Source organism: Pinus tabuliformis, chromosome Q (genome assembly GCF_031772625.1).
Source record: "Pinus tabuliformis cultivar Carrire ecotype Pingquan chromosome Q, CPIR1, whole genome shotgun sequence".
Lineage (NCBI taxonomy): Eukaryota > Viridiplantae > Streptophyta > Pinopsida > Pinales > Pinaceae > Pinus > Pinus tabuliformis.
Window position 1 is genome coordinate 743,224,318 of NC_142296.1, and position 24,394 is coordinate 743,248,711.

The 24,394-nt window shown below is 37.2% G+C and overlaps 1 pseudogene; it reads right to left on the bottom strand.

Moving 5' to 3' along the window:
• Positions 1–437: 437 nt before the first annotated feature.
• On the bottom strand, positions 438–1,978 carry LOC149221678 (protein CHROMATIN REMODELING 35-like; annotated as a pseudogene).
• Between the last annotated feature and the right edge of the window lie 22,416 nt (positions 1,979–24,394).

Genomic DNA, 24,394 nt, shown 5'->3' on the forward strand with positions numbered 1-24,394 from the left:
TTGAATGGTATCAGGTTCAACTTTGCAGAATATTTGTAACACTAATGAGCTTATGAGCAAAAACTCCAATATATAGACCTTCCCAGGTCATACACACTACCAGAGAAGATTTGATGTACCTAACCAATTTTGGGAACAAAGGCTTCAATTTAAGGTCTTTGTAATTTTCCTTGTAAGGATGTTGAATTTCTGCACCTTTTAATATTGTTGGCCCTTTAGTAGAAATATACAAGTCCGATCTTCGAAAGGAATTACCAATACCTTGTATTCCAATATCTACAAAACCCGATCTTCTTCTCCCATCAAAAACTAGAATCATGCCAACCTGTTATGTAGGCCAGTAGACACCATCCATATCTTGTCAGTATTGTTATGTCAAATACTAAGCTCTCCACATGTTTTTGGACTTGGAATTCACTCAATTGTTGCATGGACCACTATAACCATTGAAATGGATTAAACTCATAAAGTTTATTTCCAAACCCATTCCAACTTAGCCCTCCTTCATTCACCACCTCGTGAGTAATAGAAGGATTCCATGGAAAATCAAGGATGACAACTCTGCTAGCACCCATTAGGTTAATGCCTTCTCCACGTGCACTAACTCAAGAAAACAAAATATTTGCATCATTGGAATTGTTAAATTATTGAATAATTATTTCCCTGGCATCCACAGAATTGTTACCATAAAGCCTTAGTAATTGGACATATCTAATCAAATTCCTTTTATTAATAATCATATTTTCAAATAAGGCTTAAAGAGATAGGAAACTACTGAAAACTAGCAGCTTCTCCTTAGTCAGCACATAAAGGGACAACATGTCAAGGATGAACTTAGTCTTTTGAATCCACCATTGGATCTACAGTTATATCACTAATGATGCTACTACCAAAATCTAACTAGCCTAAAGAATTATCTCCTTTTTCAATACTTGTTTTTCGGCAGTGAAGGATGTATGCACACTACATAAGACTTGATGTCTCTACTAAATATAGACCCTGAGGAGAATTTTATACTCTCAAGTGCTTCCTTTTGAGGCTCATTGAGTTGTAAGATGACAACAAATATGTAAGGCCATGAAGCTCTTCAATAATATCTCCCTTGTTGTAGTGGACAAATGATGAAACCATATCGTAAAGATCACATATAACAGAGGATTTAATTTCTTTACTGCCATTCTGAAAACAATTCTCTAGTTCACCACAGAATATCTTGTCATCTACACCCATGTAATGTCTCCTATTTGTCATTTTTGAATATTTTCACTTGATATGATACATTTGAATGTGGATTTGAAAGATTTTTCTTCAAGAATATCTAGTCTAACCAGCTTGAAAAGGTTGAAGAGATCTGTAATATTATATTGGATGAGTGAACCTAGCAAATAAAATAGATGTCTAATATGAACTTGCATGAGAAAATTGAGTATTTTCGTGTTATTATTTTGGGGAAAGTGTCTTTCATCTAAAATTAACAATTCTGGGCACTCTAAAAGAATTTGCTAGCTTTGATGGCTAGCGGTCTTGTTATTATCAAGATTCTCAAACACTATACTTGAGAACTAAGCATAACCGACAAGTAGTATGTTCTTTTTATCTCTCCATTCCTTCAATATTTCAAGTTGTTTGCATCTTAATGGTTTTATTTTGTTGCTTAGTTCATAGATATTATATAGAGGAATTTCCTCCACTTACCAATCCTTAAATTCCTTCATCCATGAGCACAACATAGTTGGCGCTACAATCAAAGGCCTCTCCTCTAGGTTCTTTTGTTATCAAGTTCTTGTCAAGAATTTATGCCAATACATTCATTATTCTAATAAGGAATGCAGAATGAACTTCAGTACATGGGATTTATGTTGTCTTCCTTACATTCTTTTATCTGAATAAAATTATCATCTGAGTAAGTGTTTGTATTTTCAAAGAAAAACCTTGCATGTGAAGTGCATCTAGTCATTACCAGAAGATGAACAACCATTAACTTGTGATGTGATGTAATGTGGGGGGAAGTCACAAAGAATGGTAGTCGCATTCTCACATAATTGTTAGATATTAGTCGCACATTGGCTTCCCTAATTGCGATTGTATCACATTCTTTCCCAATTGGTAGAGATTAGTCGCACTCTAGCTTCCCTGCTTGCAATTGTATCACATTCTTTCCCAATTGTTATAGATTATTCACACTATAGCTTCCATACTTGTGATTGTATTTCATTCTTGCCCAATTGTTATTCTTTTAGTCGCATTTTTTCCTAAAGCAATATAGTCACATTATCTAATAATATTCCTCTCATAGTTGTAGAGTTGTGACTTTTGATGGGCATCCTAAATAGGTACAAATGAAGGCCCATATGGCCATCCTTCAGCATACTTTTACCTCTCTCTTTGCATTTGATGAGATATTTTTAATACAATGTGGTCAGAGGAAGGTTAAGGAATTTTTCATATCCTATAGCCTAACATATTGAATGTGCGAGAGTACATTAGAAACCAGTTGGAGGAAATGTAGGAGGCTTGGTCCCTGCATTAACTCACTTACAATTCGGTTGGCTATTGGGCAGTTGCTGCACTCAATGGATACGAGGATCTCAGGAGACTAGATCCACTTTTGTAGGTATTTTGGAGGGAAGCAACCCTCCTTCCAAGGAGGTTTCCCTCTCACTGATTTTTGTATAAATAAAGGAGCCCAATAACTTAGTATCATTTCAATTTTTAGAGGAAAATAGTGAATGCTAGAGCTAGAGCTTGTTACTTTTCATTTCCATTACCATGTTTTGTATTTGAACACTTTCTAAGATCAATGAAAACATTTTGTTGCCTTCATTCTAAGTTTTTTTTTAAGAGGGATAAGTTCCCTTGGGTTAGGGCCCAACCCAAGCATTCCAATCTCTCTCTCTTGTACTTTTTTTATGCATTTCCTTCTTTTCACTTAGCTTAGTTGTGTCTCTTTTTACAAGATTTATTTATATGAAAGCGTTTTGCCTATGCAGATTTATCAGTGATTTCTCTTGTAAGTGTGGTTGTAGGATTTGTAAGGGAAAGCACAAAAATATGGTTTTTCTCTTGATGTAAAAGTTATATCTTGGTTTAAATTCAACTAATCCTTTCCTTTACAATTTAATTTTCTACAATTAGTATTTTTTCCATCCTTTAGATCTTGATGGTTCGCTAGTTGAATAGCCTCCTTGTGTGCAGGTGATGCCTACTATCTTGCAGGGGAAAGCAAAATCATTTCCATTTTCAAACCCACCATCTTCCTTGGTACCCTCCTTCCATTCTCATTCCTCTAAATGATCTAAACATAGAAATTACATTACAGATTTACCAAAGACCGTTAGTTTGCATTTCTCCTTTTTCAATATGGGCTCTCGAGGAGCACTAAGCTTGGAAAGGTATTCCATAATATTCCCTGGCCTTTTACCATTTTTCCCCACTTTCAAATCCTTTTTATAGCCCTTGGAATTCTTTCAGATGCAATCATGTAGCAATACAGGGCACCTTGTAGCATCCTACCGTAGTCCCTTAGCATCCTGTAGCAGTGTTGTAGCATCATGTAGCACCTCAAAAAATCCACCATAACTTGACCAGAATTGCTCCTTAAGCCTAATTTTTGCATATTTCCCTTCCACAACGTCTTATAGGCCTTGGAAACAAGCTTGAGGAAGATCAGAGACCCCTTGGAAATATTCTATTCATTACTGTGGTTTTAGTTATGTAATTAAGGTTAGTTGTTTTGATCATAAGTACAATAGAAAAGAAGTAGTTTACATTGATATTTCTTGAGAATGTGTTGTATTTTGTGGTTAGAATAGACTCTACCTCGAATGTAGTTGCTTAGGATTGATTTCATGGCATTTACTTTATGCAACTAGACTGGGTTTATTTTCTTATCATTAATTTTTTGCAATAGATTAGGGTTTTCTTTTCAAGCATTTACTTCCTTGCAAGTAAATCAGAGTTTCTCTTATACAGTAGGATAAGCAATGTTTTCTTTCTTGTGAAGTTAGATTCAGTCAATTGCCCTCTTAAGCTTGAAAAATAGTATATGCACATCTCAGTTTGATCCATTTCCTTAGAGCAACCTAGGTGGAACCTTTCCTACTGTGTATACAGCACTGCCACCTCTTAAGTTTGTACGAACCTTGGATTTATAAATTAAATTTGGTAGCCCTAGGAGTTGCAACATTCTTGGTATAATTCCAAAGCTCATCAACTTTCGTTCCCTAGGGAGTCCCTTGCAGATTCATAAGTCTTAATTTCCCTTGGAAGATCGTTTAATTCATTAGCAATTTGGGCCATCATAGATGGGAAAATTTGCTTCAGGATCCATAGATATAAAGAATCCATCACCTTAGTAACCAGCATCAATCAGCTTTCCATTATAGTTCGATCAATTAAAATTATCTCCCTCCGTGCATTCCCTTTCCATTTAATAGGAATAGGTCACTTTCCCTCATCTTTGAAGTTTCCTAATTCTGGCCAAACACTCATGTCAAGAAGCCCAATAATCACATTGTTTGAATCGAGAGCACACGATGTAGACTCTAGAATTCCTTTTGCATGATCTGCTTCTAAATGTAGAAAATCCCAGATCTTGGTGTATGCAGTTTATGCATTTTGTTGGGGAATACTGAAACAACCCTTGGCATTGAATCTATTACTTAGTTTAATAGCCCTGAGTTAAAAATCCATGTAATAAAGTTAATAAATGTAAAATAATAACCAAGGTCATGGGACATGTATTCCAAGCTGAATGTTGGGCAAAACATCCTAATGTGGATGTTCATTTGATTTATTATGGCTAAGGGAAATTGGCAAAGGCATTTGAAAATGCAAGAGGCATTAATTAGCATTTTATTTATGAAAATAAAGGAAATTAGGAGAAAAGGAAGGTGAAAAGTCATAGGTTGCATGTGAGGAGGAAAATGAAGGAAAATAACGGAAATTGAAGAAAATAAAGGCCTCATTAATAAAAAGGCTTTTGAGGATCAGTTCACAACCTTTTGTTAGTTTAGTTTTGGAGTTCTCTCTCTATTCTCTCTAATCTCTCACACTCTTGGACACTTAGAACATTCTTGGAGCACTCTAGCGTTAGAGGAAGGAAGGCAAAGGAAGGACAAGAAAGCAAAGGGGAGAAAATATCAAGCAAGGAAGAGTTGGATCAAGCGACTACAACGGGATTACTTATAAGTATCGAGTTGCATGTGCGATTTCCTTGCTATTTTTGGCATGCATGGTACATGCATGTGTGTATTTGGTTCTCTTGTTGTCATTGGCATGGGTTTTTCTAGGCGTGACAGTGGTTTTAGCATTGCCTTGCCATTTCCAGATAGTTGTGGTGTGATGGGGTTTCTCTTACTTGGTTGAGCTTAATTGTTAGATGGTTTCAAAACTCAGTGGGGTGGTCTCAGGGGAGAAACATAAGGCCTATGAATCCCTAGACTAGTGAAGGTGGGATTGCGGTAAAACTTGATTGTGTATGCCCTCGTTAGGCCTAGGAATCGTCGACCAGTGAATGGCAGGATATATGGTAAATACTATAGAGTGGAGCCTCGTAGGGGCTAAGAATCCTCGATCGGTGAATGGTGGGATATACAGTAAAGCCTAAAGTTGGAGATGGAAAAATTCGTCACGGTTTAGGTGGAGAGATCTTAAGGCATCCATGCTTGTATAGGCTGAGTGATCCTTGGACTGGTATGTTTCTTGTTTGGGCCTAGGCATCCCTTTGCATGGTATCGGTAAATCCTAGTTGTATAGATGAGGGCTTGGACCTAGGAATCCCTTGATGGATTGTAGTAAAGCCTGAGGAAGCCTAGTTGTTTTATTATAAGCCCACATTCATGCTTGGAATATGGCACAGGGGTGATTGACTAAAAGAAATATTTGGTTCAACCCAATCTATGGTTGTGTTTTACGTGGAAGTGTCTGACTTGGTTGGCCTTTGCATATGTTAATAAGAGCTCTTTTCCTCTTATGTCCCATGTGTAAATGTACTTTTCAATGTGTGGTTTTAATGGTTGTTCTATCATTGCTATTATGTTGGCTATATGCTAGTTATAAGCATGGTTTATAACAAACTTGAATTATGGCTCTCATCTTGTTTTGTTTCATAAATGAAATATTAATGAATTTATGGCCTAATATATGGTAATGCAGATATTTGTGAGAGGGCATCAGACCTTCTTGAAAAATCTCAAATAAGTATGAAGTCCCTATGTTGAGATCTGTTGTTATGAGTTGTAGATTACATGTTCATGATGTGTTTGACGGAATGTTTGTCATGGTTAAGCCTTGGCAGGTCAGTTCATTGTTCAAGTTTTTCATTAAATGCATTGTCATCATGTTATTTATCATTTCTATAAGTTTCATGAAGTTCTAGGCAAAGGCTTGAGTCCTAGCCCTGAAAAGTGACTCAGAATTCGGGGTCGCTGGCACAAAACGACTTGAAAAGGTCCAAAGTCTCATGGAGGCCTTACTGTGGGAACGATTGGATGATCCCAGTCACATGGAAGGCTTGTCATGGGAGTGATTGGGGATTTAGATTAGTCAAGAAGCAAGTTCTCTCAGGGGTTGGATACCTAGAGGGGTTGGTTGGCTCCTAAAGGTTCTGTATCTCTTGAGGAAGGTCAGTTTGGTTTTCATTTGTTGATTCCACTTCCTTAACTATACTTGGGGATTTGAATCATATCATAGTAACTCTTCGTCACATGTTTGCCCCGGTGGACTGGTTAGATTGGGTAAGTGTGGGAGGATGGTGTTACAGAGTGGTATCAGAGCATGGTTCACCCCTTGGACTGGATGGGAGGAATGTGTTTGTCATGCATACATGTCAGTTTCATATGTGATCTTTATGCTTATGGTTTATGTGCTTGTTATGTATGCATGGTGGTGGTCATTGTTGCAGTTGTGTTGTCATGAAGAAGATGACGGTGATCGTAGTAGGGTGTGGTCTTCATGAGTTCATGTTAGTTATGCATTTATTATGCATGTCAATCTCTATATGTTGTTATGCATGCATTGTCATTTTTATGGTATAGTTATATATGGTAACTAGATAATGGTTGAAATGATGTCTATATACTGATATGATTATGTTTATACATGTATGTCTCTAATCTCGTTGATCTTGCAAATGAGATTTCCTCCCCTGAACTATACTAAGGTATGTTGATTATGTTTATATTTTGGTTTAGTTCACATGGTATACTTGTAGGAAGAAGATCAAAGATGACTAGTGAGATGGTAGACTATAGTTCCTTATATTCTCCCTATAGATTCAATGAGAAACATGTTGATAGGTACTCTCCTGACATAGCAAACACACTGAGAAGTTTTAAGGCAGAAATAAGAAGTTTCAAAGCAGATAATGACAAAATCATTCAGGCACATGAGAAACAAGTAGAGGTTAATGTAGTTATTTTTCAGATTTTGCCAGATTTGCAGAGACAGGGACTACTTCAGATCAGTCATGGGCATGAGGATAGGACTAATGGGGCATATGGTAGTAGATCTCATGGTGGGCACATGTCAGATAGAGATGACATCAGATAGGAGAGGTGATGGACATAGGTTCTATTCTAGTTCTAGTTTTGACAAGTACCATCATCATCATCATTATCATCCTTATAGGAGGAATGACAAGGGCTATTTTCTAGATGAGTTCAAGAAAGAAAAGCCACCTACCTTTGATGGAGATTTGAAGAAGCCAGAAGATGCAAAGGCATGGTTACTTAGGATGGAAAAATTATTTGAGTTGCATGATTACACGGAGAATATGAAGGCTAGGATAGCTATAGTTAGCCTCAAAGGGAAAACAGACATCTGGTGTGAAGATGTGAAGCGGGTTAGAGACATCAAGATAGAAGAGTTGAGTTGACATGAATTCAAGAGACTTTTCAGGAAGAAGTACTTGTCAGAGAGGTACTACGATAGTAAGGCCAAGGAATTATATGAGCTAAAGATGGGATCGATGACAGATGAGGAGTATACGACCAAGTTCCTAGATTTTTTGAGGTATGTACCGTATATTAAGGATGAAAAGGCTAAAGTTCATAGATTTGTCAGTGGATTACCGTTAGCATTTAGAGATCGAATTGAATATGATGAACCTAGGTCACTTAAGGAACTCATTGGTAAGTTGAAGCATTGTTATGAGCAATCAAAGAGAAAGACAGAGTCTCAGCAAGGTTGGAAAGGTAAAGACAAGGGTAAAGGTAAATGGAAGCCAAAGTGAACAAGACCCCAAGATGCAGGTGAGAAAGAAAATGTTGTGCCTTGCAAGACTTTTAACGGACCTCAGCTTGTAGGGCAGCGGAATAAAGGTGATGGTAAGGGGAAGTTGTAGTGTTGGACATGTGGTAAGGAGCATCTCAAGAGGGATTGTCCACAGAATCGGGGTGGTAGACCTCATATCTACAGTGCATAGGAAGTGAAGACTATTGGGGATGTTGGGAAGAGATTTACTCGTATTTATGCAACATTGGAATGTAAGCTTTGTGATCAAGTTTTTTCTATTTTGATTGACCTTGGATCTAATTATAGTTATGTTAATCCTTACATGGTGGATAAGTGCGTTTTGAATAAAGAAGTGCATGTAGAATCTTGGTTAGTGTAGTTGGATATAGGTACAAAGAAAAGAGTTCATCATTGGGTAAGAGCTTGTGCATTTTAGTTGAAAGGTATGCCTACATCAGTGCATTTGAATGTGCTTTTGTTGGGATCATATAGTATTCTTTTTGGTATGGACTGTTGTATCTTCATAGGACTAAGGTAGATTGTTATGACAAGGCTATTGAATGCTTGGATGACAATGGAGAACATAGAATCTTGCAGGAAGAAGAAGGTAACATTAGTCATAGTGGTTACAGTTATGCAGGAAAAATGCAATAGCAGGAAAGGTTGTGTGTTATTTGTAGTGCATATTTCTAGTGATAAAGGTAAGGATGTTGAGGATGCGGAGGTATTGAGCAGGTACCCAGTTTTACAACAGTTTCAGGATGTATTTCCCGCAGAGATTTCAGAGTTTCCACCTCATAGGGAAGTGGAATTTTCCATTGAGTTGGTACCAGGGGAAACATTAGCATCAAAGGCACCATACAAGATGAGCACACCAGAGTTAGTAGACTTGAAGTTGCAGTTGAAGGAAATTCTTGACAAGGGATACATTAGGAAAAGTGTATCACCTTGGGGTGCATCGATATTGTTTTTGAAGAAGAACTGTGGTACTCTCAGGTTATGCATTGATAATAGGAAGCTAAACAAGGTAACCATCAAGAACCAGTATCAATTGTCGAGGATTGACAACTTATTTGATTAGTTGAAGGGAGAAGTAGTGTTCTAAACGATTGATCTGAGATCAGGATATCATCAGGTATGCATTAAAGAAGAGGGCATCTACAAGACTGCTTTTCGGACCAAGTATGGGCGTTATGAGTTTGTTGCAGTTTCATCTAGTTTGACTAATGCTCCAGCTACTTTTATGTGCTTGATAAATAGCGTGTTGTGTCCTTATCTAGACAAGTTTGTTATTATGTTCATTGATGATATATTGGTATATTCTAAGAATGAGGAAGAGTATGTTGAACACTTAGCAGCAATATTGAGATTTTTAAGAGAGCATCAGTTGTATGCCAATCTTAGCAAATGTAGTTCCTTTCAGAAAGAGGTACATTACTTGAGACATGTTGTCTCCAAGACAAGCATAGCAGTGGATCCAGAAAAGATAAGGGCTATCATGAAAACTGCAACTCTTAGGAATGTGGATGAGGTAAGGTCATTCATGGGGTTAGTAGGTTACTATAGGAGGTTCATCGAGAACTTCTCATGCATGGTATATCCTATTACATCGTTGCAAAGAAAAGGTAAGAATTTTGAATGGACATAGGAATGTGCAGCCATTTTGAGCAGTTGAAGCAGTTGTTGAAAAATGTTTCAGTTCTTAAAATTGCAGAACTAGATAAAGAGTTCATGGTATGCATAGATGCTTGCAAAAGAGGACTTGATGGATTCCTTATGTAGGAGGGATAGGTGGTATGTTACGAATCAAAGAAACTGAATGAGCACAAGCATAATTATGTGACACGTGATCTTGAGTTGGTAGTGATCATCCATGCTTTGAAGGTGTGGAGGCACTATATTCATGGAAGGAGGTTTGTATTGATGAGTGATCATAGTGGATTGAGATACTTGTTTGACCAACCGAATATGAATGCCAGGCAAGCTGGATGGCTGGCCAAAATTAGTGAGTTTGATTTTGAGATTAGGTACATTAAGAGAAAGGAAAACAAGGTTGCAGATGCTCTTAGTAGAAGAGTGCAGGTGAATCATATAACAGTTATGAGTGCCTATGGGACAGATCTACAAGATCAGATCATATAGCAAGGATAGAAAGATGACAAGTACATGGATCTTAGGCATAGGTTACAGCAAGGTATAGGCAATCAGGATGTGGATTATCGTCTTACAATAGATGGTTTGATTAGATTTAGGGGCAGGATCTATGTGTCGGAAAATAGTGAGCTCAAGAAGCTTATCTTGAGGGAATTTCATCCTAAGTCGTATTGAGGTCATCTAGGATATCAAAAGACAATGACAGCGGTGAAGAAGTTATATTATTGGTCGAATTTGAAGAGGGAAGTGGTAGAGTTTGTTGTAATATTCTTGGATTTTCAACAGGTAAAAGAAGAGTGTTAGCATCCAGGTGGATTAATATAGCTGATTCTAATTCTAGAGTGGAAATGGGAGGTCATTTCCATGGATTTTATTACAAGTTTTCCAAGGACATATAGACAACATGATTCCATCATTGTTATGATGTATAGATTGACAAATGTAGCACACTTCATTCCAGTGAAGTCTACTTATTCAGATAGTGAGATAGCACAGGTCTTCATGAAAGATATAGTGAGGTTGAATGGTGTACTGAAGAATATTGTATCATACATGGATGCTAAGTTCACTTCCATATTCTAGAAAGAGTTGTTTGCAGGTTTGGGTACAGAGTTGGCCTTCAGCACAACTTATCACCCGCAGATAGATGGACAGACAAAGAGGGTAAATAGGATTTTGGAGGGCATGTTGATAATATACGTCATGCATCAGTAGTAAAAATGGGAAGAGTATCTTCCACTGGTAGAGTTTGCTTACAACAATGGGTATCAAGAGTCACTGAGGATGATTTTATTTGAGGCACTGTATGGGCGGATTTGTAATACTCCCATCAGTTGGATTGATCTAGTGAAAAGGGTGTTGATAGGACCAGACATGTTAGTAGATATGGAATAAGAAATGCAAGTTATCAAGAAGAATCTAAAGGCAGCACAAGACAGACAGAAAATTTATGCAGATCAGCACAGTTTTTTTAAGGAGTTTCAGGTTGGGGAACATGTGTACTTGTGCATCAAGCCCAAGAATAGATCCCTGAGGATTGGGTCATGTGCGAAGCTGGCACCTCAGTATTGTGGGCATTTTGAGATCCTCGAGAGGATTGGACCAGTGGCCTACATACTTGCATTGACTCCGATAGTGAAATTCCATGATGTTTTCCATGTTTCATTACTTAAAAGACATGTAAAGGATGTTGATCGTCTTATTGATAGGTCTGTATTACAGGTGGATCCAGAAGGAGAATTCCAACCGAAACCTCAGTGTATTTTGCAAAGAAAGATTCTCATACTCTGGAACTAAGCAATCGAGTAGGTAAAAGTGCAATGAAAGTAGTTTGGGCTCGATGAAGCTACATGGGAAATGGATGATCAAATGTGGGCTATGTATCCTTCCTTGTTTTTTGGTTTAGGCAAAGCAATTTTGTTATATGTATATATGTATATGGATGTAAATACCACCATGAGTTGTGTTATAAAGCTCCAATAAGTGATATGGGTGTCATGTTGTTATGTTTGTCACGTTGGTTTTCTTTTCAGCAGGTTGATCATTGTAAATATTGCATCGAGCTAAGTTATAAAGCTCCATGGGCATTATGTTTTGCTTTTCAGTGATCTTGTTGGTTGTATGTGTCATTGAACACCGAGGACGGTGTTCCCCTAAGGGGGAGGGGTTTGTAACAACCTAGAGTTAAAAATCCATGTAATAAATGAAAAATAATAACCAAGGTCACGGGACATGTATTCCAAGTTAAATGTTGGGCGAAACATCCTAGTGTGGGTGTTCATTTTGTTTATTATGGCTAAGGGAAATTGAAAAAGGCAATGACAAAGGAATTTGAAAAGCCAAGAGGCATTAATTAGCATTTTTTTTATGAAAATAAAGAAAATTAGGAGAAAAGGAAGGTCAAAGGTCAAAGGTTGCATGTGAGGATGAAATTGAAGGAAAATAATGGCAATTTAAGAAAGTAGAGGCCTCATTGATAAAAAGGCTTCTGAGGATCAGTTCACAACCTTTTTCCAGTTCAGTTTTGGAGCTCTCTCTTTATTCTCTCTACTCTCTCATACCCTTCGACACTTAGAGAATTCTTGGAGAACTATAGCATTGGAGGGAGGGAGGCAAAGGAAGGACAAGAAAGCAAAGGGAAGAAAATATCAAGCAAGGAAGAGTTGGATCAAGCGGCTACAATGGGATTACTTACAGGTATCAAGTTGCATGTGTGATTTCCTTGCTAGTTTTGGCATGCATGGTACATGCATAGGTGTATTTGGTTATCTTGTTGTCATTGGCATGGGTTTTTCCAAGTGTGACAATGGTTTCATCCTTGCCTTTCCATTTCCGAATAGTCATGGTGTGATTGGGTTTGTCTTACTTGGTTGAGTTGGATTGACGAATGGTTTTGAAACTAAGTGGGGTGGTCTCAGGGGAGAAACACAAGGCCTAGGAATCCATGGACCAGTGAAGGTGGGATTGCAGTAAACCCTGATTGTGTTTTCCCTTGTTAGGCCTAGGAATCCTTGACTAGTGAATGGTGGGATAGGAGCCTCGTTGGGCCTAGGAATCCTCGATCGGTGAATGACGGGATATATGGTAAATATTAGAGGTGGAGATGAAAAAATCCTCACAATTTAGGTGGAGAGATCTGGAGGCATCCATGCTTGTATAGGCCTAGTGATCCCTGGACCGGAATATGGTGGGATTGCGGTAAAGCCTAGTAGTGTATTTTTCTTATTTAGGCCTAAGAATCCCTTGGTGGGATTTTGATAAAGCCAAGTTGTATAGATTATGGCTTGGGCCTAGGAATCCCTTGGTGGATTGCGGTAAAACCTGAGAATCCCTGGTTGTTTTATTATAAGTCCCACATTCATGCTTGGAATATCACATGGGGGTGATTGGTTGAAAGAAAGATTTGGTTCAGCCCAATTTATAGTCAAGTGGTACGTGAAAGTCCCTGACTTGGTTGTCCTTTGCATATGTTAATAAGATCTCTTTTCCTCTTGTGTCCCATGTGTAAATGCACTTGTTAATGTGCGTTTTAATGGTTGTTCTATCATTGTTATTTTGTTGGTTATAAGTATAGTTTATGAAAGACTTGAATTATGGCTCTCATCTTATTTTGTTTCATAAATTAAATGTTAATGAATGTATGACCTAATAGATGATAATGCAACTGTTGTGAGAGGGCATCAGACGTTCTTGATAAAATCTCAGATAAGCATGAAGTCCCTATGTTCAGATATGTTATTATGACCTATAGATTACATGTTCATGATGTATTTGACAGAATGTGATGCAGGAGCATTCAGCTCAACATCATTATTGTATTCTAGTAGACATAGGGGGTCTTGTGTTTCAAGGAAGTTGGTTTCCTAAGTATTGAATTAATGTAATTATTTAATGTTTTGAGTGATTTTAATGAGAATAGGAATTAATTGAAGATTGTGAGGCATAATTGTAAATGTTCTCGAATGTAGGAGAACATGAGATATTTAGGATAGTTGAGTAATGAGAGGATTGAGAATTGACTGTAAATATTAGATTAGGAATCAGTTCATGATTTTGTGGATTTGAGAGAATCCTTAGGGATGAGAAAGAGATTTTAGGATTTTGTTGAGAAGCTTATGGATCTAAACTAGGAATTGGTTTTAGAATCCCTTTTGTATAAATGTAAGCCTAAAAGGCATGATCAGGGGTTAGAGAGGTTAGACAAAGAGTGAGTTAGATATTTAGCTAGTGTTTGTAAATCTATAGGCAGATGATGAATCAGAGGCCACTTATAGTTGAAGATCAGGCCTATGTGAGACATGGAGTCTCGAATGTAATCATTTGTTTATACTTATATATATATATATATATATATACAAAGGTTTATTCCTAGTTGTGCAAGTGTGTGAAGAGTATTTAATGAATGAATTACATGTAAGTTGAGAATTCGCAGGTTTTGTAACAGGGGTTGTAGACAGAGTTCTATAGAATGAGCAGAGAGAGAAAGTATGATTCAGAGGAATCATAAGGGATATTTGAATCCAGCTGAAGGAACAGAGTAAGTTTTGTAGAGGTAGCGAAGTAAGAATTCGCAGAGTTAAGCTCAGAGGAAGCGGAAGAGCAAAAAGAATGAGACCCTGAAGAAATAACCAAACTCATAGAGAAACATTGAAGAGATAGAGTAAAACAAAGGAAAAGGGCCAAGTGGAGAAGTAAAGAGGTGATACACAGGAACCGTTAGTTCTTATAGATCAACAGTGCAAATAAATCACTAAGGATCAGTGAAGAGAAGTTCTCAAAGGCAGAGAAGTGGATTTCGGGTGGAAGGAAAGTTGTAAGCGGTTTTTACCATTTGGCTCTGATTCCATTAATCGGAGGACACGTAGCAGAGAAGTGGAGTGGGGAAACCGCTTTATCAAGTAGTTAAAACCCATGCCTGTTGTCTATCCGAATTCATGGTAGACTGTTGGATCTACTAAGTGTAGATCAACGGCAGAGGATTGTCGGGAAACTTTGCATCGAGAAAGGATATCGACCGTTGAATCGAGAACCGATCAACGATCGCGATCTAATCACAATCGCATTAGGCCGAGGTGAAGGACTGGTGGATGGTGGATAGGCCAATGTGCGATTTAGCATCGACCATCGAATCAACTATAGGATCGATGGTTGTGATTTAGGCACTAATCGCATATCACAAAGGTCAAGCGCCAGAGGTTAATGAAGAGTGCAGTGGGAATGCGAACCCAAAGACATATGGATGCAAATATATAAACATTTGAAGTTTGGCAAGGACCGAGGGAAAAGGAAAAAAGGTATGTTTTGCAGGTTTCTCCTTTGTAAAAGGTTTGTAAAGGAGAGTAGTGTCGATGGGAGAATTTACGTGTTAATATATGTAACCAATGGTTAAAGAAGAGAATGGTTATATATATATGGTTTATGGGTTAGCGAAGGGTTAATGAGAGGGTTTTAGCCCCGATAGGAAGGATTTAAAATAAAGGCTTTAATAAAGTCATATTTGGAAGTTAAGGGGTGATTAAAGTCCCGAGCTCATGAATTTTGTATGTTGGTTTGCCTATGTTGATTAATAGGGGCCTTAACCATTGGAGCGTGGAGATTGACTCCTTAGAGAGTTAAATACCTAGTATAAGTGTGAGTATGCATTTTACATGCGTAATATGGGTCATTTGGTATCAGAGCTGAACAAAGTAATTATGTGTGAAAGTTTCTTTGGAAGAATTTAGAACAGAGATATGTGGAAAGATGTGTATGCAGGCAAGGGAGATCAGACTCTAATCTGACAGTTAAGCGACCAGAGTAAAGCTGGGACATTGAACAGTTAATTTCTTAGAGGCAGGTGAGTAAGAATTAAGAAAAGACTACAAAAACATAAAGAATCCATAGTGATGTATTGGAGAATGGAGATTCATTCGAATCTGAAGAGTGGATGGAGACTGCTTGGGAAATCATACAGGTATTTTTTATTTAATTCTGATTTGAGTTTTGTTGGATAAAGAAATAGAATGAAGATTGATAGTTGCAGCTAATGAAGTATCTCAGCAAAAGAAGATCAAGCCTTAAGAAGCAGTAATGAAGGAAATTGTTAAGGATTTCTGAGTGGAAGAAAACTCAGCAAAGGAGAAATTGTTGCTGATAGCTAAGCTTTGCCAAGATAAAGCCAGAAGATTGGAAGAAAGAACCAAATTCTAAATCTGATTGGCAATGGCTGAATGTTTGTGCAGTGGAAGCATAAAGATCTGCTGAAACAGATTTGCAGAAATGGTGAGATCCTGAAGGTAGGTGAAGGTATGCAAATTTGTCTAATCATTAGCAGGTATTGAATGAATGATATTTAGATCAAGATTACAGTAGTAAAATAGTAAAAAGGACTTTGTAAGTTCTTGAAGTAAGAGTTTGAAGATACAGCTGAAGGCTAGTGGAAAGGACAGTCCATTCAAAAGTGCAGGTGAATGGGAGAACAAGATCAGATAGAGATCTTGAAGGTAAGATGATATGTTCTTATTTTAATTTGAATTGAATATTGGAAAGTTATAGTCTTTTCATTAATGTAAAAGTATTGTTGCAACTCCCAAAGGCAATTCCACAAAGGATGTGGGTATAATTTCTAAGAGATAAAGGAATCTGGTAAGAGTTTCTAAGTGGCAGCAGAATGTGGCAAAACCTTGAGGAATTCCAATAGAGATTGGATAAAGAGGACAGTTGTGTTCTTGAGAAGGTGCAGATGAGTTGAAGCCTAGAAGGAGGAGAGAAGAGTTCTCAAAGGAGGTTCCAAAGATAGAGAACCAATTGCTTTCCAAAAGACCGAGTACAGAGGAAAGCTTGGTGAGGTAAGTGGCAGCAGGGTAGACTTGTTGTTGTAGAGGCTTTAGTGCAGCTCATAGTGAGTGAGTGAGGAACTCATAGAGATAAAGAGGATGATGACTAGTGACAGTCATAATAGAGGTTCTGAAAGAAACCACAGCCAAGGACAGAAGGAAGGAGATGCCAAGGCAAATGGCATACAGAGACAGTTAAGTAAAGAAGAATATGAGAGGGAGAAGGCTGAGATAGCAGTTCAGCTTGAAGTATTAAAGGAAATGTTGCAGAGAAATGAGATGGACCAGAAATATGGTTATGTCATGAGAAAGAAAGTGAAGTGGAAGAGGCTACAAGAGAAGAGGGAACAACATGTGAATATGCAGATAATAAAGGAGATAAGGGAACTTGAACATATTATAGAGAAGCTCGAAAGAGTTGAGCTACAGCAAAAGAGAGATGCTGAAGAAGATGTTGAAGTTTCGATATGTGAACCAGAATGTGGACCATTACTTTTTGGAAGTGATGAAGAGAAAGAGGAGATGGATCATATGAACGCAAATATATAAAGAGCGCAGTGGGAATGCGGACCCAAAGACATATGAACCCGAATATATAAACATTTGAAGTCCGGCAAGGACCGAGGGGAAAGGCAAAAAGGTATGTTTTGTGGGTTTCTCCTTTGTAAAAGGTTTGTAAAGGAAAGTAGTGCCAATGGGAGAATTTACGTGTTAATATATGTAACCAATGGTTAAAGAAGAGAAAGGTATATATATATATATATATATATATATATATATATATGGTTTATGGGTTACCGAAGGGTTAATGAGAGGGTTTTAGCCCCGATAGGAAGGATTTAAAAGAAAGGCTTTAATAAAGTCATATTTGGAAGTTAATGGGTGATTAAAGTCTCAAGCTCATGAATTTTGTATTTTGGTTTGCCTATGTTGATTAATAGGGTCCTTAACCATTGGAGGGTGGATATTTTGACTCCTTAGAGAGTTAAATACCTGAGATAAGTGTGAGTATGCATTTTACATGCGTATTGTGGGTATCAGCGGGGGTAACCTTGCATCAGAATGTCTATCGTGGCTAGGTATTTTCAAGTCATTTCCTTGTTCAAGTTTTGCATTATAGGCCTTGTAATCATGTTATTTATCATTTATGGAAGTTTCATGAAGTTCTGGGGAGAGGCCTGAGTCCTAACCCTTAAAAGTGGCTCAGAATTCATGGTCGCTAGCACAGAACTACCTAAAAATGGCCACAATTTCATGGAGGCCTTGTTGTGGGAGTGAGTAGAGGGTCTCAGTCCCATGGAAGGCTTATCATGGGAGCAACTAGAGGTCTACCTCAGTCAAGAAGCAATTTCTCTCAGGGGTTGGTTGGCTCTAAAGGTTGTGTAGCTCCTGAGGAAGGTTAGTTTGGTTTTGGTTTTTCGATTCCACTTCCTTCATTGTACTTGGGGAGTTGAATCATATCATAGTAACTCTTCGTCACATGTTTACCCCGGTGAACCGGTTAGCTTGGGTAAATGTGGGAGGAGGGTGTTACACTTGGGCTTATTATTGGGAGAGAATTGTTGAGAATCTATTGAAGGAGCAAGTATACAAATTAGATTGGATATATATACTACTTCCAATAGTAGAAACCAACATCTATAATGGGAATATCTGGAATAGCCTTTTTCCTTGCCCTCATAAGACCCCATGTAGACTACATAGACCTTTATTTGTATATGAATCTTGAACATTTTTTAACACCGCCTCCAGCCTCCAATGCTTGTATAACTAGCATCCAAACTTTGAATGTTGGAAAACTTATCTGTAAGATTATGATGATTATTGCTTTCATTTATATCATAATTTATCAAGCCCCTAAACAAAAAGCATTCGATGCTTTGGCATAAACGACCCATATATTGAACAGTCTTCATGTTTTACTAGAATTTGTATAGGTTATTTTTACATTCTAAGCATTCTTGAGAGCCTTCATAAAAAACTTCCTTATTTCTTGATATCACAATGAAAGATTCTAGAGTTACTTTCAATCCTAACAACAACAAAATTTCATCAAAGAATGGATTATGTTATATGTAAACTCTAACCTCAAGAGTTTTCTAGAAGATTTTAGTTCATACTGGGTCAATTTTACCCATTGTATCATTAGGATGAGCATAAATAACCTTCCAAGAATCAAATTCATAGGTCCTGGTCGTTGAAAGCATGCACTCCCCTTTCTAATCTACTCTCAATCCAACACATAGTTCACTTGAATTCTTGGAATCTTTTGGGAAAATGTAAGGCTCTTCTCTTGAAATAGATATATGCTTTGTAAGAAAAATCTAGATAAATCGGGGCATATCTTTAATGGAACAAGGATATGGAGAAGATGAAAGATCTCACAACATAAAACCAACATAGTGATTTGCACAAGTTTGGGTAGGTGTGATCAGATTCTTGACTAATCTACAAGATAACTCTACTTTATAAGACAAAAATCATCCTACTAGTTCTTAAACAAATGATTCATTCACATTAATTGATTGTAGAATTGTATTGCTTCCCAATCCATTATTTGGTAGAATACAAAGCATTTATGAAACCAGAGAAACAATTATTGTAATTGATGTAGATTGACATTTTATGTCATCCCAGTGACTATGATAAAAATTGTTTTTGAAGGTTGCATTGAAATCTTCCAACACAATCCTTGGAGTTCAAGGGTCCTTGTTGAGGAAGGACATAGCGATGAAGGTTGTATTCTAACATTAGAAGTGTTAGCTCTTTTAACTTTAATAACTTCATATCGAATTGATGCAGCTGTACTTTCTAAATATTTTGCAATAGCTTATGTGCTATCAAACTCCTTTACAAATGAGATTATGGGAATAGAAATGTAATGATATCCACTGATGAAACTATTCCTTTTGATCCTACAGGTGCCAGACCCATCATTCAAGGTTGTTGCAATAACATAGGACTTGTATTTTAGGCAATTTTCCAACAATCCTCAATGCAATTTCGTGGTCATGGTCCTTCGAGGCTAAATTGAGTAATTCAAACACTTGTATTGATATTGATGTTCAAAGTCAAATATAATTCTAAGAACCATATATGAGATACCAAAAGATTGTGCATAAAACCTAGGAAGGCAGAAAACCTAGGATGATCATGATTCATTCATTAATAGCACTTGGTGGTGAATAGGTCATTTCAAAGAGTGGCTAAGAAATGCATCAGTAATATCCATGAATACTTGTAAAACCAAGGGGAGACCCAAATTTTAAAGTGTACGAGGTGAAAATTTTGGGGGTGTCGTAGCAGCTACAACAATTGGAGAACCATTGGTATAATCCAGCATCTTTTCCTTCGTCCTTTCAAAATATATAGTCTCAAAAGTGATGTGAGGAACTACTGAATATATATTGAGGATATTGCTTTGAGCTACTTGACCACTTATAGTTATGCCATCCATCGATCTCACAGATAGTTCATGTTATTTTTTATATGCTAAGCCGAGAATTCATATGTGTAAGTCTTTAACAATGACGTAGATAACATGGCGGAGGGTTTATTATGTTCATAACTTAAGAATGAGTTCATGTTGTTGCTTCATTTCCAATGAGTGTTCATAGACCGAGTGGAGTGACTTAAGAAATCACAAGCATTTCTTCCCTGCCTTTGAGCATCCATACCCCGGGGAAGTTGCTTACATCACCCCTATGCGCAGGAAGCCTTTCTCATTCCTTTACCCTTTTTATGTATTCTTTCTTTACATGTAATTTTCATTATATAGAAATTCATTGTGTCGGGATAGAGGAGGGATCTCGACTTATTTTATGGGTAAGAGAGGTTGTTTCTTGTTTTACAAAAACTAAAAAAAAATTGATTTAGGCTTTCCCTCATGTCATATCTCCACATCACATCTCCAACTCACAAGTAGAAAATAAATACACAAAGTTAAATATTGAGGACCATACTAGAAAGAGAGTGTTATGCATTATTTTTTCACATCTAGGCAAATGATGACAAATATAGATCTTTGGTTATCTTATGAACTATTTTCATTAATCCTTGAAGAAGATGAAAGAAATTACTAGTCCATAAAATATAAGAATCTTGGATTACATACCTTAAAAAACCCTATTTTTGGAGACTGTCATAGATTTCAGCATTTTAACTTGCGACATCACAACTTGCTTTATCAAAAAGTGCATAGGTCTTTTCACGTGGGTAACAATTAAAAAGGATCATGAAGCTTCCATTTTAGAAGCCTCGTAGAGGTATCTTATCTATTCGATATGGATATGAGCTTGCATTTCTGATTAAATGGATATCATCCCTACCATGTTGGATATAATACCTACCATAGTGGATCTCATCCCACCTAAATGGATCCCTAACATCCATATTTAGCCTGTAAATACTGTTGGAAATAATACTGAGAGGGGGGGGTGAATTAGTATTGTCAGATCAATAAAAAAATTTCATTTCCATACTTAGATACATATACGCTACTTCAGTTAATGGAACCCGCGTGTATACGCAACTGTGTCTAATTCAACTAGCGTATATCCAGAATGCTTATGATTCAGTTAATCCATTAAATGTTGATCTTTATTTAGTGCATCAGAACTTCATTAACCATATGAATAGTAAGCAGGTGCAGTAAAACAGAACAGATCATCACACACAAGAAGCACACATGAACACCATGATATAAGGTGGAAACCCAATGTGGGTGAAAACCACCTACTGCAAGTCGTCTCTATCTTCTTTAAATAAGATACTTCATTTTACAATATTTTGTACTGGTGCAGTCCTTTACCAGTACGCAGGCTTCTACCTGCGGAGGGCTACAACCCTCTCTCGTTTTCCAGATTCTCCTGGATGGGAGCTACAACCCCCTTAGCTCTTGTACTAGCTGATCCATTTACTAGTATGTAGGTGCCTGCCTACTGAATGCTCCAATATTCACTCGTTCTCCAACTACTACTGGAAGGGAGCTACTACCCCCTTTTCTCTTGTACTAGCTGATGTACTAGTACGTAGGCGCCGGCCTACAATCTCCTTTCACCCTCCAGGGACCACATTTCATACCTTTTCAGACTGGATACTCCTGAAGCACAACACAATAATCTAAAGGCCACGTTTCATCAAATTTTCATACTGGTCCCATAAATATCATTGAAGCACAAAGCAATTAATACTAGCATCATCAATTTCTGAATCACTAAAACACTGAACCCCTGTCAACAACACAGTCACCAGAACACAGAGCAGAACACTGAACTCTACAACAACATTCAGAACCAACTGTACCATCAAAATCATGCATCAGAGTGCATACGCTACATGGAAGTGCCGAACCAGCGTGTATACGCAACTTCACCAAAATGAACCAGCGTATATGTCATTAATTACTTATTCATAACTTCGCTGCACTTCCTGACTTCAGACATATTACATGTACAAAGGTAATATATGTGTTAGCACCCAGATCTAGTCCATCAGATCACATAAATATGAGTCATTAAGATCCTGATCCAATATTAGTTCTCATCCATCAATACTAAAGCCAAACATAATCAACCAAGCAAGATATGCAGAATACTGACACCTTTAAACTGTCATCAAAACTCATCACCAACCAGAACCACCTGTAACTTCAAACATCATAGCTCAAATGGTATACGCTACTACAATGAACCAAACCTACGTACATGTGCGCTTATACCAAAGCCAACCCGCGTACATATCTAAAAATATTCAATCATGACTTGCAGCGATTTCAAATCTTAAGTTATACCCAGTTCAGATCATTACATGCGTCAGTATACAGATCTAGAATAAACATAATCAATCATATAGAGATAGTTCATTTCAAACCATTTGATCCCGATCTATCCTTAGATCTTGTTCTCCATCAACCGGTGAGATCCCTCCTTAGCTCAGATCAAGCAATGCATCCTCAACCCATAACCTGCATACTGGATCTCATACTTCATCAGATATTCAAGACTTTTTCGATGCCCTTGCCTAAAGATCTTCTTCTCCTTTTATAGTCTTAGGCCTTGCTCAATACCATGGTCCAAAACCATATCAAACCAATACCATGGACCCAATACTTGGGATCAACACATATGACAAGATACTATGGTCCAAAACCATAGGTTCAAATACCAAGGACTAACTACCACGGACCAAAAGTAAGTTCTCCAACATATACGCGCTTTTCCTTGCATGAAAGTGCATGTATACGCATACGCGTCTTTGTAATGTATAACCTGCGTGTATACGCGCTTTTGTCTAGGTGAACCTGCGTATATATATTTTCTCTTCATTCTTGTAGTCTGATCATCAAATCCTTGCTACTGACCTACTGCACTATGTATATTATATATGTTGCGGTGGTTGATCAGATGCATGAATCGAGCCTACTATATATGTCATCTGTCATCTGTGTGATTTGCCATCAAGGACAACACTTGTCTCATAATGCCAACAAATACAACAAATTAAAAATTAAAATGGGTGTGCTTTTATACCCTTGAAGTATACTTTCACTTTGTTAAAGTATCCATTGAAGGATTTTGAACGCAAAGTTAGAATCAAGGACTATTTGGAGGAAGTTATCAATATCAAGGCATAATTTGTAACTATCTCCTTTTTCCTTATTAATACAAACTATATCTCTTTCCCACATACATTTTCTCATTTTACAAATATTTGTAATGGAATTCCTTGATGATCCATTTAGAATTTATTGAATATTTTATATATCAAATGCTTTGATTAGTTGTTTGTTAGTGATATTGTAAGTTTTGAATTTGGAGATCAAAGGCAAAATGGGAGCTAAGACAAACAAAGCATGAGTGAGGACAAACTTCAAATTACCAGGTATGTCCATGTTTACATTTTCAAGAGTATTCTAGGGAAAGCTTGTATAATTTTGTATGTTTTGTTCTAGAGCTTGGTTTCCGAGTCTAGGGATATCACTCTTGTTTTCAAGAGTGATCTATCCATCAACATAGAGTTTAGGTTATAGATGTAAGTCATATGAACTTATCAGAGTTCCCCACAAGCCTCAACTCTTATTTTCCTCATTAGCGGAGCAGGATCATGGAAAAGATATATGAGACAAAGTTTCAATACCATGGTATACAAGTGGATGCCTCTTGGAGTTCCCATCGCAACCGCACATAACCATTTATTGGGATTCCATAATTAGAGCAAGGAAAATAAATAAGTTCCTTAGGGTTTTATTTATGTACATATTTGAAGAAGAAAGTAGAATGCAAAAACAATGTTGAAATGAATGAACAATGGAATGAAGGAAACAAAAGTAAATGCAATGACAGAGAAAAGCAAGCTTGAATGAGAAAATAAATGAGTAATGAGATGAAAAATCAATGCAATGAGACTAAGCTAAATGAAAACTATAATATCCATGCAATGTAATTTAAACAACTGTTAGATGAAATGAACCAAAAAGCAATGCAGAGAGATGATGCTAAATGAAAAATGAAAGGAACGAAATAAAATAGATGTAGATAAATGGAAAGTATATGGGGAATAAGGCCAACTATGTAAGAAAACTACCATGCATAACCACTATAATAAGAAAACAAAATCAAACTATACCTAGACGTAATCTAACCCAAAAGGAGATTGGGATAATGTGAAATCAAAATTCCAATGGAGCCATT